Source organism: Microtus oregoni, unplaced genomic scaffold (genome assembly GCF_018167655.1).
Source record: "Microtus oregoni isolate MIOR12 unplaced genomic scaffold, Mior012 000067F_ref0000223, whole genome shotgun sequence".
Classification (NCBI taxonomy): domain Eukaryota; kingdom Metazoa; phylum Chordata; class Mammalia; order Rodentia; family Cricetidae; genus Microtus; species Microtus oregoni.
The window spans coordinates 7,831,618-7,847,982 of record NW_024543974.1 but is presented as its reverse complement, the minus strand read 5'-3'; the positions used below and the strand labels follow the sequence as shown (position 1 = coordinate 7,847,982).

The 16,365-nt window shown below is 37.3% G+C and overlaps 1 pseudogene; it reads left to right on the top strand.

Annotated features, from left to right (window-relative positions):
* The first annotated feature begins 12,650 nt into the window (after positions 1-12,650).
* LOC121440483 lies at positions 12,651-13,088 on the top strand (annotated as a pseudogene).
* The last annotated feature ends 3,277 nt before the right edge of the window (positions 13,089-16,365 follow it).

Here is a 16,365-nt window from a genome sequence, read left to right as displayed (position 1 = left end):
CTGGACTAAATGATGAAACATGTGTGGAGGATGAGTCCAAAAACCCAGTATGACTGAGTAAACGTATATTTTGAAAGACTTCTATTAATGATCAAAGACCAAAGCTAAGAGTCTGGATAAATGGCACTTTTATTGAAGGCTTATTAGACACAGGTGCGGATGTAAGTATCATTACCCCAGAATCTTGGCATCCGAATTGGCCTCTTCAAGAGATAGATGCTCAGTTTCTGGGATATAGAACCCTATCCTGTGTAAAACAAAGCACAAGATGGGTTGAATGCATAGGGCCCGAAGGGCAAATAGGAAGACTAAGGCCATATATAGCCAATATTGCCATAAATTTATGGGGCCGTGACCTGCTACAGCAATGGAATACCCAGATTAACATTCCTGTATTTCCAGGAACTCATAATTCTGGGAAGGATATGATGAGGTATTATGTAAAAAGGTCACCAGCCGTTCAGGCTGTACAAGAACATACAGCAAATACTAAAACTTTAGAGGTACCAACAGCCCTACCTTAAAAATGGCTAACTGAGAAGCCAATATGGATCAAACAGTGGCCTTGACCTGAAGATAAACTGCAGGCATTGGAACAGCTGGTGCAGGAGCAACTGGATGCTCATCACATTGAAGAATCAAACAGCCCTTGTAATTCTCCTGTGTTTGTTGTAAAAAAGAAATCTGGTAAATGGAGAATGGTGACAGATCTAAGAGCTGTCAACAAAGTAATTCAACCTATGGGCCCACTACAATCTGGAATTCCTTTGCCTTCTCTGTTACCAAAAGGATGGCCTCTTATAGTTATTGATTTCAAAGATTGTTTTTTCACTATACCGTTACGAGAAAAGGATAGAGAAAAATTTGCCTTCACAGTGCCTACTTATAATTATTCTCAGCCTAATAGGAGATATCAATGGACTATCCTCCCACAGGGTATGCTCAATAGTCCTACATTGTGCCAATATTTTGTAAGTAAGCCATTGAAAATAATTCATAAACAATGCCCCAAGTCCATAATTTATCATTACATGGATGACATCGTGTTATCTGATTCAAATAAAGATACTTTAGAAAGGATGTTTGAAGAAGTAAAGAAAGTCTTGCCTAGGTGAGGATTACAAATTGCCCCTGAAAAGATTCAAAGAGGAAATTCTATTAATTACCTAGGTTACAGAATAGGGTTAGAGAAATTTAAAACGCAAAAGGCACAAATTAGGAGAGACTGGTTAAAGACTCTTAATGACTTCCAAAGATTGTGAGGAGACATTTCCAGTCTATGACCAGCTGTTGGGATAACACCTGATCTAATAGTTCATTTAAACAAAACCTTAGATGGTGACAAAGATTTGAATAGTCCAAGAAAACTGACAGCTGAAGCAGAAAAGGAACTGACAATGATTGAGGAAAAATTACAGGAGGCACATGTGGATAGGGTGAACCCAAATCTTAGCTGCATCCTAGTCATATTGCCTTCCAGAATTTCTCCTACAGGGATTCTAATGCAGAGGGAAGATATTATTTTAGAGTGGATATTTATAACTAATAAACCAAGTAAAAAAATTAAGACTTATGTGGAAAAAGTCTCTGAATTAATTATAAAAGGTAAGCTGAGACTTCGTCAATTAGCAGGTATAGACCCAGCAGAAATTATAGTGCCTTTTACTACTGAAGAAATAAAAAAGTTATGGGAAGACAATGAACCGTGTCAAAGAGCTTGTGCTAATTTTTTGGGAGAAATTAATAGCAACTATCCCAAAAGTGTTAGACTTAACCTTATAAAAAGAACTTCTTGGATTCTTTCTATAATTGTACGTGATGCTCCAATAACTGGAGGCCGTATGTTCTATACTGATGCAAATAAATCAGGGAAAGCAGGTTACAAGTCTAATGAATTGAGTAAGGTGGAACAAAGCCCTTATAATTCTGTCCAGAAGGCAGAATTATATGCCATTCTTATGGTGCTAAGGGATTTTAAAGAACCTCTTAATATAGTTACAGATTCACAATATGCAGAAAGAGTTATCTTGCATATTGAAACCGCTGAATTTATACCAGATGACACAGCGTTGATTTCATTGTTTATCCAGGTACAAGACATAATCAGGAACAGGCTTTGTCCGATGTACATAACAAACATCTGGTCCCATACAGGTCTGCTTGGTCCTCTAGCCCAAGGCAACGCTGAGATTGATCAATTATTGATTGGAAGTGTGTTGCAGGCCTCAGAATTACATAAGAAGCATCATCTCAATAGTAAAGGCCTAAAGAAAGAATTTTCCATTACTTGGCAACAAGCTAAGGACATTATAAAGAGATGTCCTACTTGTTCTTTCTATAATCAAACACTGTTGCCTGCAGGGAGTAACCCAAAGGGTACTAAGAGACATGAAATCTGGCAGATGGATGTGTTCCACTTTATGGAATTTGGTAAATTAAAATATGTACACCACACCATAGACACATATTCAGGTTTTCAATGGGCTACTGCCCTGAGCTCAGAAAAGGCTGATTCAGTAATCACACATTTATTGGAAGTTATGGCCATCATGGGTATACTTGCGCAAATAAAGACAGAAATGATCCAGCATATGTATCTAAGAAAATGAAATGCTTTTTTGATTATTAGAATATAAAACACATTACAGGTATACCATATAATCCTACAGGTCAGGCAGTTATAGAAAGATCAAATCGTACTATAAAGGATATGTTGAACAAACAGAAAGGGACCGAAAATACCCCCAGAAATAGATTACATAATGCTTTATTAACCTTGAATTTTCTTAATGCTAATGAGAAAGGAACGACAGCAGCAGAAAGACATTGGATAATGGAATAGTCTGCTGAACTAAATCAACCGATTTATTTCAAAGATGTGCTGACCTCTCAGTGGAAGCCAGTAGATGTACTACGTTGGGGAAGGGGTTTTGCTCTTGTTTCCACAGGAGAAGAAAAATTGTGGATACCATCAAAATTAATAAAGTTTCGATCTGAAGAGGAGAAACCTCTTGGAAAGGAGAAATGACAACTCCTCCACAATGATGATATTCATACAGGTGGTAAGAAAAACATATAAAATGGGGGGCCCAGGGTTCTGTTCTTATCTCCACAGGAAAACACTCATCTTTGAGAAATTAAGGGGCCCTGGATGTTTGGATACTGACAGTTGGAAAAATACCTGCCCAATAGGAAATATCAAGAAAACTGAATGGGTTGTGTAAGTAATATTAAACCATATTTCTAAATTTATAAAGCTGTTTTTGAAGTTGGACTCTGGCTCAGTCCCTCTCCAATTCCAAGCCTGTTAGTAAGAGAAAAACCCAGAGTTTCTGGAGTTTCTGTCTCATGTCAAGAGCCATGATGTGGGACAGAAAGAAATATGAGTTTAGAAAACATCTTTGCTTTTCTTCATATCTATCATACTTTTCATTGAATATATCTATCATGCCTTTCATTGAATATGTGTGTGTGTGTGTGTGTGTGTGTGTGTGTGAATGATTAATGTTTAACTTTTTCATAATGAACAATGAGTTTTTCCTGAAGTGACATTTGAAGTTTCCAGGAAGAAGATGGGGCCCCATAACAACAACTCCACCTGGTTGATATGACGCCATGATACTGATAGCACTACTACAAGACCTGCTTTGGGTACCAGCTGCACAAGACAGTTCCAACTTGGTTAGCTGAAATGAGGCACATCTTGTACAACATTTTGGCCAGACATGCACAAAATACTCAGAGACTATTGGCATTTTTAAAAGACATTGATCTTGAAATTTAACCATCATTTTACTTTCAAGGATCCCCCAGAAAGAACGTCGCCCCCATGAGAGCTGGAAGTAATTCTAGAGGATGACGTCTCCTCTCCCAGTAAAGTTTGCCCTTGGGTTTAGGGACATCATTTAGGGGTTGATTATAATAAGTATACGATTGAGGGTTGGGGGAGGAATTTTATAAACTCAGGGATCATTTTGAAAAAAAAAAAGAGGGATGATGGGATAATAGATTTGTAATTGTGAGTTACTGTTTTAGACAAATATATTGGTATAGATTCTTGTATATTGATACAAAGTTAAATTATATTGACTATTGTATGCATGCATGTTTCTACCTCTGTTTAAAACATTTTTATGTATTGACATATATTGTATTGATATATATATTGTATATATTTACCATATTGCAGTGTACATTTCTACCTCTCATTATGATACTTATATAATGTCTGTGTATTGATATATATTTACCTACTGCAATGTATATTTGTACATTGTTTATATTTGGAGGTCATTGTCGTCATTTGTTTCACGGTCGTTTATTCTCTTAGTCTTTAAGTTAGATAGATATCGAGAATTATGTAGACTAATAGTCATCTAAGTTTGTCATTTATAATTAGACTAATCAGGTTCTTTAGATATATAGAGATTATACTCAGTATACATAGATAATCTTCAACTTCTTCAAAGAGCTGTAGAAAATGGCCTTTAATCTAACTCGGAGTTTTGTGGTAGTGAGACACAATTGCTCCTGGCAACATCACGCTATTCCTGAGTGAATGTTGAGCACCAAAGACACTCCACCTGGAGCCTTTCTTTTTGGCAGAACTGGCCTTGGGGCAAAGAAATGCCCATACCTCAACCACTGACAAAGATACAGAGCGTGCATCAATGGATAAAACAGGGCTGTCATATCCTGCCAGGAAAGGGTAAGATAGTTTTGAAAAGTTGATTGCCTTTGAAAATGGTATGTCAGTTATGTTAGGCCTTAGCCAAAGTTGGTTGCTTCAACGCTGCTAATGTGACTTTGGGTGATTGCCTAGGTAGCTAGTTGTCTCTGTGATTTGTTGCATGTTTTGGAAGTTGTTTTACTGAACTTCCTAATTACCCAGGTAACATTATTTCCCTTCTCAGATCTTCGATGGGGTTGAAGACTATATAAATTTAGTTACTTTCTCTCATGACTTGGCCAAGTTATTTATTATACAAGACCTAAGCTAGTTAGAATAGGATATTTGTACTTATTCTATATAATTTCATAGTAGGTTTAGAACTCTCTTATTTAAACAAATGGGGGAGGTGTTACGGGAGGTCCTCCCACTCCTCCAGCCTATTGCCGCTGAGATAACAGCCCATTGGTGCATGGTCTCTCTCCCTTTAAAAAAGCGGCCACTTCCCTCTCCTCTCTCTCTTCACTTCCTGCTCCGCCGGTGACTAGACTCCCTTCCTGGTTGCGCAGAGGGCTGATGGTGATCTGTATGTTTTTTCCCCTTTAAATAAATACCACCCTATTAATCATAATTCCAAACTGGTGTGGCATTGTTTATGCCTTACGTCTTCAGATATATATATATATATATATATATATATATATATATATATGAGAGAGAGAGAGAGAGAATAACACAAAAATAGATAGTAGACTTTTCAAAACTTCCCTCTATCATTAAAATATCATTTCTCAAATAGTTGGATAGGAGCAATGTAAAATAGAGAAGTTTATTGGCTTTCCAAACTTGATTTACAAAAGTAAGTTTTTATAGTATAGTCACATCATTTAAATACAGCTCCAGTCTGGAATAGTAATCCTTTTGTACAATTTCAGAACTTCAGAGATTGAAAGAGGAGTCAAGGGTATCTTGAGTTACATAATGAATATATACGCAAGTTGTCATAACAGAGTAAAAGTCTGATCCAAATGACATCTTCAGCAACAATAAATAAAAAAAATTAATAATTCTATAAGCAAGAATACAAAATTATGCATGTGTATAGTGTTTTGTTCATCTTATAAGTGATTATCCCCATTTGTTATTATGGATATCACAGTATTGATTCTCCACTAAAAATGCATATGTAATTTGCTAATGAAAAGTCTTTTGCTTGTTCATTTTCATTGGTTATTTCTGAATACATTATCATATACTCATTGTAACTGGATTCCCTCCTTTTCTCTTCTCGCCCGTACCCTATATGAAGCAGTTCTCGGCTCCCTGCATGAGCCCTTATCCAGTCTCCAGTTCTTCATCTTCCAGATTTAATTCGTCCTTTTTCTCTTTATGTAGCAGAAAAGGAGGGATATGCCCTTGGGGTCTTAGGACATCAATTGGGACCTTTTCTTGCACCTGCAGCATATCTGTCAAAGAAGATGGACCTCACCACTCAGGGCTGGGCAAGCTGCATATGTGCTTTGGCGGCTGCTGAGCTTCTTATTTGTGAGTCAAAGAAACTAATCTTTGGGGCACCCACCACAGTCTTCTCTCACCATAATCTGTCCAACCTTTTAACTTACAAAGGCTTATAAACTCTACCCCCTTCCTGAGTCCTTTCCCTCCAGGTGGCGTGAGTAGAAGATGTCAGTCTCGCCTTTCAATACTGCCCACCTCTTAATATCTCAAATCTTCTACCTCAACCTAATATTAATGATTCCTCATTCCACTCCTGCATAGAGACCTTAGATGATCTACTGCCCCACACCTCACATATACAGGAGGGCAAACTGTCCCAGGCCACTTATATCTGGTACACATATGGCAGCTCCTTTTTATATGATAGGACCCGTAGAGCAGGCTATGCCATAGTATCATATACAGAGATAGTCGAGGCAGGGGCACTCCCTGCCCATACTAGTAACCAGCAGGCTGAGCTGATACCTCTTACCCGTGCCTTTCAGTTAGCCGAGGGACAATCTTTAAATGTTTACACAGACTCTACGTATGCGTTTCATATCCTCCTGTCCCACGCAGCTATCTGGAAAGAGCGTGGGCTTCTTATGACAAAAGGAGGATCCATAACTAACTCAGGTTGTATTATGAACCTGTTAAAAGCTTCCCATCTCCCTAAAGCTATAAGAATTATTCACTGTCGGTCTCACCAGTCTGACAGTTCCATTGTTTCCAAGGGAAATAATCGGGCTGACAGAGCAGCTAAGAGAGCAGCACTCCAGAGCCCAGATCTATCTCAGTCACCTCAGGGAGTTCTTACAGTACAGCCCACACTCTCACAGACACCTCCTGACACCCAACAGATCCTGCCCTACCTACATCAGCTCTTTCATCCTAATAACAAAGCTCTACTTCATTTTGTTAAAGCGCACCTCCAACCCACCCCTGAGGATATCAGGTTCCTAAAGGTGATCACTGCCTCCTGTCAGATCTGCCAGAAGTCAGATCCCAAGACCAAATACCATAGCTTCCCTTTTCCTACTCATCAGGCCAGGGGCTCCCTTCCGGGAACTGACTGGCAGCTGGATTTTACTCATATGCCCACAGTCAAAAGAATTAAATATGTTCTGGTTTTGGTGGACACAATGTCTGGGTGGGTTAAAGCCTTCCCCACCACCACCAAGAGAGCCCAGACAGTCTCCGATGTTCTTCGAGAAATCATTCCCCGGTTTGGAATTACAACCTCTCTTCAGTCAGATAATGGCCCTTAGTTCACTTCCCAGATCTCTCAAAACCTGTCCAAGGCTCTTAACATTCCCTGGCATTTCCATATCCCATACCACCCTCAGTCTTCAGGTAAGGTAGAATGTACTAACCGTTCTTTAAAAGACACCCTTGTAAAAATGTCCCGTGAAGTTCACCCATACTGGGTAAGACTCCTACCTCTGGCCCTCCTCAGGCTTAGAGTCCTCCCAAAAAGTGCCCTTTTTATCTCACCTTTCGAACTCATGTATGGGTGGCTCATTCTAACTCCCGGCCTCCCACCTAAAACCTCCCCCCTTCCTGATCACCTGCTCACGCCACTACTAACCCATCTATGCTCACTACTGTGGGATTTTATCAACCACTTATTACCTCAACCATGTGCTAATCCATGTCCACCGCCAATTAAAATAAGAGATCAGGTATTATTTCCCCCCCAGGTCAACGTCCCTCACCCTTTCCCCCAAAATGGCAGGGTCCCCTCAGAGTAATTCTTTTTGACTCACATAGCTGCTAAGCTTGAGGTAATTCCTCACTGGATTCACCTGCCACATCTTACACCGTTTACTCCTCCAACTCAAGACAATCCCTCAGACACGGTAACTCAGACAGGACCTTGCTCTCTTAAGTTCCAGAGGACTCCAGTCCAAGGAAAATAGAGGTCCTGTCCTTCACTCAACTCTCTTGTGCCAACATATTTTCCTTTCTCCTCTTTCTCTAAATTTCTGAATAACCACTCAGCTGTCGTTACAGGAATCATCATCAGACATGGAGCCAAAGGTTCAGGTGGTAAGCAAATTCTTAACAAAGTTCCTTGACATGACAGGTTCACCACTGACTGCAGCAGTGTCTCCTGAATATTAAGTTAATGCCCAAAACATCATACATGGTTAAGAATTTATTTCTTTTAAGACATTTTCTTTAAGCTCCAGGGAGCCAGCTTGACCCACCTAAATGGACCAGACTCGAAAGGAATAAGTACTCAAATGGAATAAGTATCATTTAATTTTTTATCATTCTTGGCCTCGAAAACCCAAAAGCCCCTCCCCACCTCAAACCCTGAAGCCCCCTCTCAAATCTCCCCTTTAATTTTTTCCCTCTCCTAATGTGACTTTTGTTTTTTAGCACCTTGCGATGACCCAGTCCCTCAAGACCCAGGCGGATGTGATGACCCAGTTCCTCAAGAAACAGATGGATGCGGTTTCAATCAGCCATCCCAGGATGCCAGCAAACAGGACATGATCACCAGGACACACTGTGGACACCCACAAAGTCAATAGGAAGCAGCTATGAGAGACCGGGCTACGCCCCTATTCCCTACCCATTAAGACCCTCAACCCCCCCCCCCAGATTTTTAATCAATCAAAAAGGGTGGAAGTGTTATTCCCCAGAAGGCCCCTGAGCGTCACTCGCTTGGGGGATACATTTCCCAGGAGCACCTAGCGGTCCATGCAAATGCTGCTCAGGCACAGAATGTGGCGTTTGACACATGTGCGAGGCAGACCCTTTAAAAGCTCAAATGCTGTCCATTCATCTTCTTTTCCTTCTCTCCCTTTACTGTTACTCACACTGCAATAAACCTCATGCCACGTGGGTTTTGTTGTGTCTTGTGTCCTCCTTTTATCTTTGAGAAGAACACTAGTCCGGGAAGAAGAAGAACAGTTAGTAATTCTGTGATTTCATATTTACTATTATTTTATACAATGCCTGAAGAGGAAAGAGCAAATCATATGAGGGAATTAATTGTCAAGACTTTATTCTGTCCTCCATAGTTCTGTGCCCAATATCCACACAAATAGCATACCAGAAATGTCGTATGTAACTGCACAGATTTTTTTCCTTCTGCTGGCAGATACTTTATTATCCTTTGCTCACACCATGCATGGATCATACTTTTGGAGCCAGATAACCATAGCATATTCCTATCACTGCTGCTGACAACTCACCTTACCTAAGGTGTGTAGCATAATATCTCATTACTGAGTTGGCGTTGAGTCCTGGCATAGCAGATCTTGAAAAAACTCTCTTAACAACTATCATGTATTATTCAATTATCACTGCTTTATAATTAATATTCTGTGAACACACTGTCTACTCATATCATACCAGTAATTTCCTGCTCACACGTGACATAATATAGATACTCTCAAAGGAGTTTTTGATGTTGGACAATTCTGTATTCTGTCAATTACATTTTAAATAATTGATGATTGGCCTGTATCCAGGCAGGATATATAGATGGAACAACCAGACAGGAAGTAGAGGCAGGACAATGAGAACAGGAGTATTCTGGGAAGAAGGAAGCTCTTCCTCCACTCCTGCCCAGACCACCAGAGAAGGAAGATGTGACCTACCCTGCTGAAAAAGGTACTGAGCCATGTGGCTAACATAGATAAGAATAATGGGTTAGTATACATTGTAAGAGTTAATAAGAAGCCTGAGCTGTAACATAAAGGGGGGCTAGCTTGTTTGTTGTTGGGGTTTTTGTCCTCCCATCAGGTAACCCACAACTGTTTAGCCCCAAAGAAAATCATACAAAGATCTCTATAAGTTATAAAGCTGATTGGCCCATTAGCTCTAGCCTCTCATTGGCTAACTCTCACATCTTGTTTAACCCATTTTTCTGATCTATGTTAGCCATGTGGCTCAGTATCTTTTTAAGTGAGGCAGAACACATCCTGTTGCTTCGGTGGTCTGGGCAGGAGTGGAAGGAATCAATTTCCTCCTTTCCAGAATTCTCCTGTTCTCATTATATCATTTCTATTTCCTGTCTTGTTTTCCCACCTATACTTCCTATCTGGCCAATCAGCATTTATTTAAAACATGATTGACAGAATACAGACAATTCTCCCTCACCACTGAGCTAATGGGCCAATTAGTTTATAACATATATATATATATATATATATATATATATATATATATATATATATCTGTGTGATTTTTTTTTTTGGTGGGGAGGCTTTCCAGCTGTGGGAACTTGGCAGAACAGAATCCCAAACTATGAATTTTTAGAGGTAAGATACTCTTATTTAGTCAAATATGTGATTCCAGGTAAAAGTAATGCTCATGCTTTATTATTTCACAAAGCAGCAGTAGGAGAAAAAAAAAGGTGTTATTATGTATTGCTGATGTCTAAAATGATTATTCAAAAGTAATAGACTTAGTGTTGTCAGTGCTTAGTAACTTTACAGAATCAGGTGTTGAGACTTATGAAGAGGTCATACATAAATGATCACTGGTCTAAGGAAAGATATATCTTTCAGGAAAGTCAGAAGAGGAAAACATGTCTCTTGGCCCTCTAACAGGACTTTCCAACCTGAATCTCACAGTTTTGTCATTACACCTAACAGAGATAAAGTAGGACACACTGAATGTTACACCTACAATATAAAAACTTCTAAAATGCACATTCTAGTGATTAAGGAATTCTCTTGGAAGTTGTCACATTGGTATCCTATAGTGGCCTTCCATTTGGTTTTGAGTCATACACCATAACATTTATGAGATAAAATAAAACCTGAAAAGGATCTTGGGGATGTTATTTTAAATTATTGAATGACAGTTTTAAAAGAGTTCACTTTGTATGTGCAAATGTTTAAGTACAGTAGAGTTACAAACACAAATTGTTAGTTTCTAACTAGTTATTAAATGATACATTATTTCCTGGTAAAATTATCTTCTTCAGAATTTACACTCAACTATAAGCAGTGCAGAGACAATATATTACATAGTTTTTCAGTGACTACTTTGAAATGAAGTGAATCAATATGTGTTCCTCAGTTCAAACAACATTTGATGTATCATAAATTTAATTTTACTAATATTTACTATGTACAAAACAATGGTAAGGGATCTATATTTTAGAGTATCATTCCATATATCTCAATAAAAGTTCCACCATTTACTTTCTTTCTTTCTAACTTTTCCCTTAATTTATACTTTTGTCTCAGCTTATTGGTCTATAAAATGGGAACATCAAAAGTTTCTTCCAAAGAGTGTTTGTAAGCATCTGAGGTACTCTAGCAAATAAAAAGTTGCTATTATTTTGTTTGGCAGTTTTTCAATTACTTGTCTTTCCATTAATCATAAGTAAAATTAAGGTATTATTTTATATCCCTGATACATTTTTCGTATGATGAAGATAGAGTCTATTTGCAGAACTAAACGAATTAAAAAACAATATTATTGTTGATTATAGAATAATATTACTTCAACAAAACATTTAAACAGTATCTACACTATATGTCTATAAGTGGGTTGATGAAAGTGTACATGAGAGATCAATGTCCCAAAATTCAAGAAGGATATTTTATATTGTATTAAAGGGGAAAAACAAACAAACAAACAAACAAAAAACTGTGCAGTAAATTAGGATGAGATGAAAAAAATGAAAGAGAGGTAGCATTCATGATTAGCAAAGAGAATCTAGAGAAAGCTCAAGGAACTAAAACTCTTCAAAAATATCTATGGCTTGGTATATCATATGCAAAGTAAAGGGAGATAAATTGGAAACTGTACAGTGATGTGATAAGATCAAAGCAATGTCATATAAACCTTGATAATGTATGTGAAAGAGACATTGTGGAGTTATTTAGCTGGGGTTTTTTGTTGTTTTATTTTTTGTTTCTTTGTTTGTTTTTTGAAACAGGGTTTGTCTATAGCTTTGGAGCCTTTCCTGGAACTACCTCTTGTAGACCAGGCTAACCTCAATCTCAGAAATCTGCCTGCTTCTGCTTCCAGAGTGCTGGGATTAAAGGCATGGGCTACAACTGCCTGGCTAATTTAGCTGTTTTAAGAGCAGAAATTGAACAATTTAATTTTATTTTTGCCCATACTAGTTTGCCCATACTATTGTATAAACTGACTGAGCTGAACTAAGGAAAAGACAGTTACAGTAGTGAAAGTGAGGACTTTTTACTTGAGAAGAGGAAAGGATGTTACATAGAAGCTCATGCAAGACATATATAAGAAATCAAATCAAAAGACTTAGTGTATTGTGATGAGTCATACTGTATACCAATTTAAAAGGTTATCAAATCACCAAAGAGATGGCCTCTAACCAATGTAAAAAGAGGCAACATGACCACAAAAAGAGTAATGTGGATGTAAATCAAGGACAGATTATCTTTGAGAAGCATAACTGTGATTTTTGTGTCATCAAGTTTGCATTAGTCTATTACTTCAGGATTAAGAAACATTGCTTTTCCGAGTCGCCGCCAAGATGGCCGAAGTGAAGTAGCAGAAGAAGCAGACTTTCTGCAAGTTCACCTACCGCGACGTAGACCTGGACCAGCTGCTGGACATGTCCTATGAGCAGCTGATACAGCTCTACAGCGCCCGGCAGAGGTGATGCCTCAACCGCAGACCGCGGCAGAAGCAGCACTTGCTGCTCAAGCGCCTGAGAAAGGCCAAGAAGGAGGCCCCACCCATGGAGAAGCCCAAGGTGGTGAAGACCTACCTGCAGGACATGATCATCCTGCCCAAGATGGTGGGGAGCATGGTGGGTGTGTACAACAGCAAGACCTTCAACCATGTGGAGATCAAGCCTGAGATGATTGGCCACTACCTGGGCGAGTTCTCCATTACCTACAAGTCTGTGAAACACAGCTGGCCTGGCATCGGTGCCACTAACTCCTCACGCTTCATACCCCTCAAGTAGCTGTGGCCAATAAAAACTCATGTTCAGTCAAAAAAGAAAGAAAGAAAGAAAGAAAGAAAGAAAGAAACTATTACATTAAAGTACATATTTCGTTTTACTTGTATTTATTAGGCTGACACCCCCCCCCCTTTCTTTTGGTTTTTCGAGACAGGGATTCTCTGTGGTTTTGGAGCCTGTCCTGGAACTAGCTCTTGTAGACCAGGCTGGTCTCGAACTCACAGCGATCCGCCTGCCTCTACCTTCCCCCTTTTTATATCATGTCACTAAGACTTGTTTGACAATTTAAGTGTCTAAAATGATTGTGTGGGGGAGGATAAAGTTTCAATTAATTTATTAACATACACACAAAAAAACTTTGAGTCCACAATATCGTATAGTGTATCAAATTTATTATCTTTGCTAAGTTTTGTGGTCAAAGAATTGTTCTTTGCTAGCAAAGTGTCCCTTATGTACATTGACAGTTTCTTTATTCTTATAATTCATTTCCTCACTTTTCCTTATTATGTGAAATTTTCTGGAGAGATATGAACAAGCATTTATTTAACCCAGATAAGATATTGAGAATAGACAAGCATAGCAATTTCACAATTTCCAGCTGAGGGTATCAGTGAATTTATTGGAATTATTAGAGCTGTATTGGTGTAAAGACTATCCCAGCATGGGTAAAGAGTCACTAAAGCTTCTTCTGTCAAGCTCCTTGTATAATGTGCAGGCAAGCTAATCAGGTTGGAGAGTATATCTTCTACTTAGCAATAGTTATTCTTTACATAACATTGGGCAAAGGCGTTGTGAATCATGAAAGTTTTAAGAAATTCCAGAAACAGACATTTTGTTTTCTTCCTGAGGCTCACTCTAGGAAGGATTTTTTTCAAAGCAGAGAAATCACTCTACAACAGTCTCCTTCTTTGAGTTGATTTTCTAAGGACATATATAATTACTCATCTTTTATCCATTTCTGTCTGTGAATGCATTAATAAAATACACTGTAATAAGTTTGATATTTTCACATGCAGGCTAATTTCACCCAATTAATGACCTCTGAGGTATCATTAATGATCTTTGTGTATGTTAATGTATATAATGACCTGTAAGAAGTATTCTTACTTTATAGAAAGAGAGGTTTAGAAAATTCAAAGAAGCACCACTAGGTTTAAAGCCTCTTCCTTCTTTCTATTGCATTTTAAGGGAAAACATTCATTTGAGACATATTGTGATTCTATCAGTTCTGGATAGGATTGGAGATTCTAAAATCTCTATGGAATTTTCAGTTGATTCTAGTGTTGCTCTTAAAACACTCTGAACAGCAAGAGGACTTACTAGCTATGAGATTCATAATAGAAATTACACATTCAAATTTAAAACCAATTAATTTTAGCATCAAGGCATGTATGACTTGCAGAACTATGTTGCAAAGAAGAAAATTTCAGCCCATCTTAATAAAAAAATACAAGTATTAATGTTTTCCATGTTTTTAATACTTTTCTATCATATTTAATTCAGATAATTGTGAATGATTCACTAATTCATGAAATAAAAAAATCATACATTTGTTTATTATATATAACATATTATTCACAGACCAAATCTGATTTTACACACTATAAATAGAATCTAATCTTGTTTGAAATGCTTACAGAACAAAAAAATGATACCATACTTTTTATATTTTTCTTTTTATCAAAAGTAGTTTGTTAAGCAATAAATCCTGTTTATGATTTGTCCTCTTTCTTCTCCTTCCAGTTCTGTCCCACCTCCTCTTACATCTGGATCCATTCCCTTTCTTTCTCTCAATAGGAAACAGTCATTTAAGGGACAAAAATAAAATTATATATATATATATATAAGCAAGCACATGTGATAGGACAAAATAAAACAAAAAAACATATCATTTGTTTTTATTGTTCTTAGTTATTCTTACAGCTGTAAAATGAAATCATCAGAAAGTTTTTATTTACATTTTCCTTATGATTGATAATTTTGAACAATTCTTAAATGTTTCTTAGTCATTTGAGCTTTCTCTTTTAAGAATTATTTATTTAGATATATACCTCATTTTTTAAAATTCAGTAAATTTAAATTTAGTAAAACCCTTTTACCATTCTGTATTTTGCACAAATAATGGTATTCTTTCACATGCAGAAGATTTTCAGTTTCATAAACTTCCATTTATTAATTGTTGATATTAGTGCCTGCACTATCAATGTTCTATTTAAGAAGATATCTTCTGTGCTGATGCACTCAAGGCTGATCCTCAGTTTTGTTTTGTTTTTTTCTGTCAGATTCAGTGTGTCTGGTTTTGAGTTGAAGTTTTGGTTCACTTGGTCTTGAGTTTTGTGTATCATGATAGATCTCTTTTTCATGTTTGTATGTTCTACATACAGTCATCAAGTTCAACTAGCATCATTTGCTATAGATGGTTGCTTTTTTACAGTGTGTATTTCTGGCCTCATTATAAATTATTAGGAATGCAAAGGTGTGTGGATTTATATTTTTAACTTGTAATGTAAGCTATTTGTTGAGCCTGTTTGCCATTTATGAAGCATCATGTTAGTTTGCATATTGTCTTTTAATATGATTTGGAGAAGTAGGGTATATAATAAAATATTTCTTTTCACTGATTTTGAAGCATTATTTCTTATTGCACCTGAAAAAGTGTTTTCCTCTACCCAACTGTTAACAAGCAAATTTCCAGTAATTTGACAACAAACAAATATAATTTAAAACACATCTCAGTCATATAATTAACATTCAAATTAAGCATATTGCCAAATAGTATTAAGACACCAATGTGGAACCTTGGAAAAATTGACTCCTTGTCATTCTACAGTATGTTCTTCCTCCCCTCTCTCTTCTCTGTCTCTCTTCCTGTATGTGTGTGTGCTTTACTATGGTCATGCAAGTAAATTTAAAAAAAAAAATGAATCAGTTCTTTCTCTCACCAGGACTGAAATGATAACTAAATCAAAAGGAGATTAAAATAAATAACCTTTACTACTTTTCTCATTTAAAGTTGCTTATTTAAGATGCAATTAAGAAGAGTTCAGGAACTTGAGTTTCATTGAGGACTTACAGTAACCGGTAGAACAAATCAAGCATTTCTGAGCACTATAAATACAATAATAAAATCACTTGAGGAATGGTGAACATGATACATTTTATAATTTAGGAAAAGATGCTACTTTTAATTCTATACTAAGGCTCACTGAAATTTTATGACCTTGAACATTTTTGGAAGGGTATTTTCATGATTGATTTCAGTTGTACTAAATATTATTTA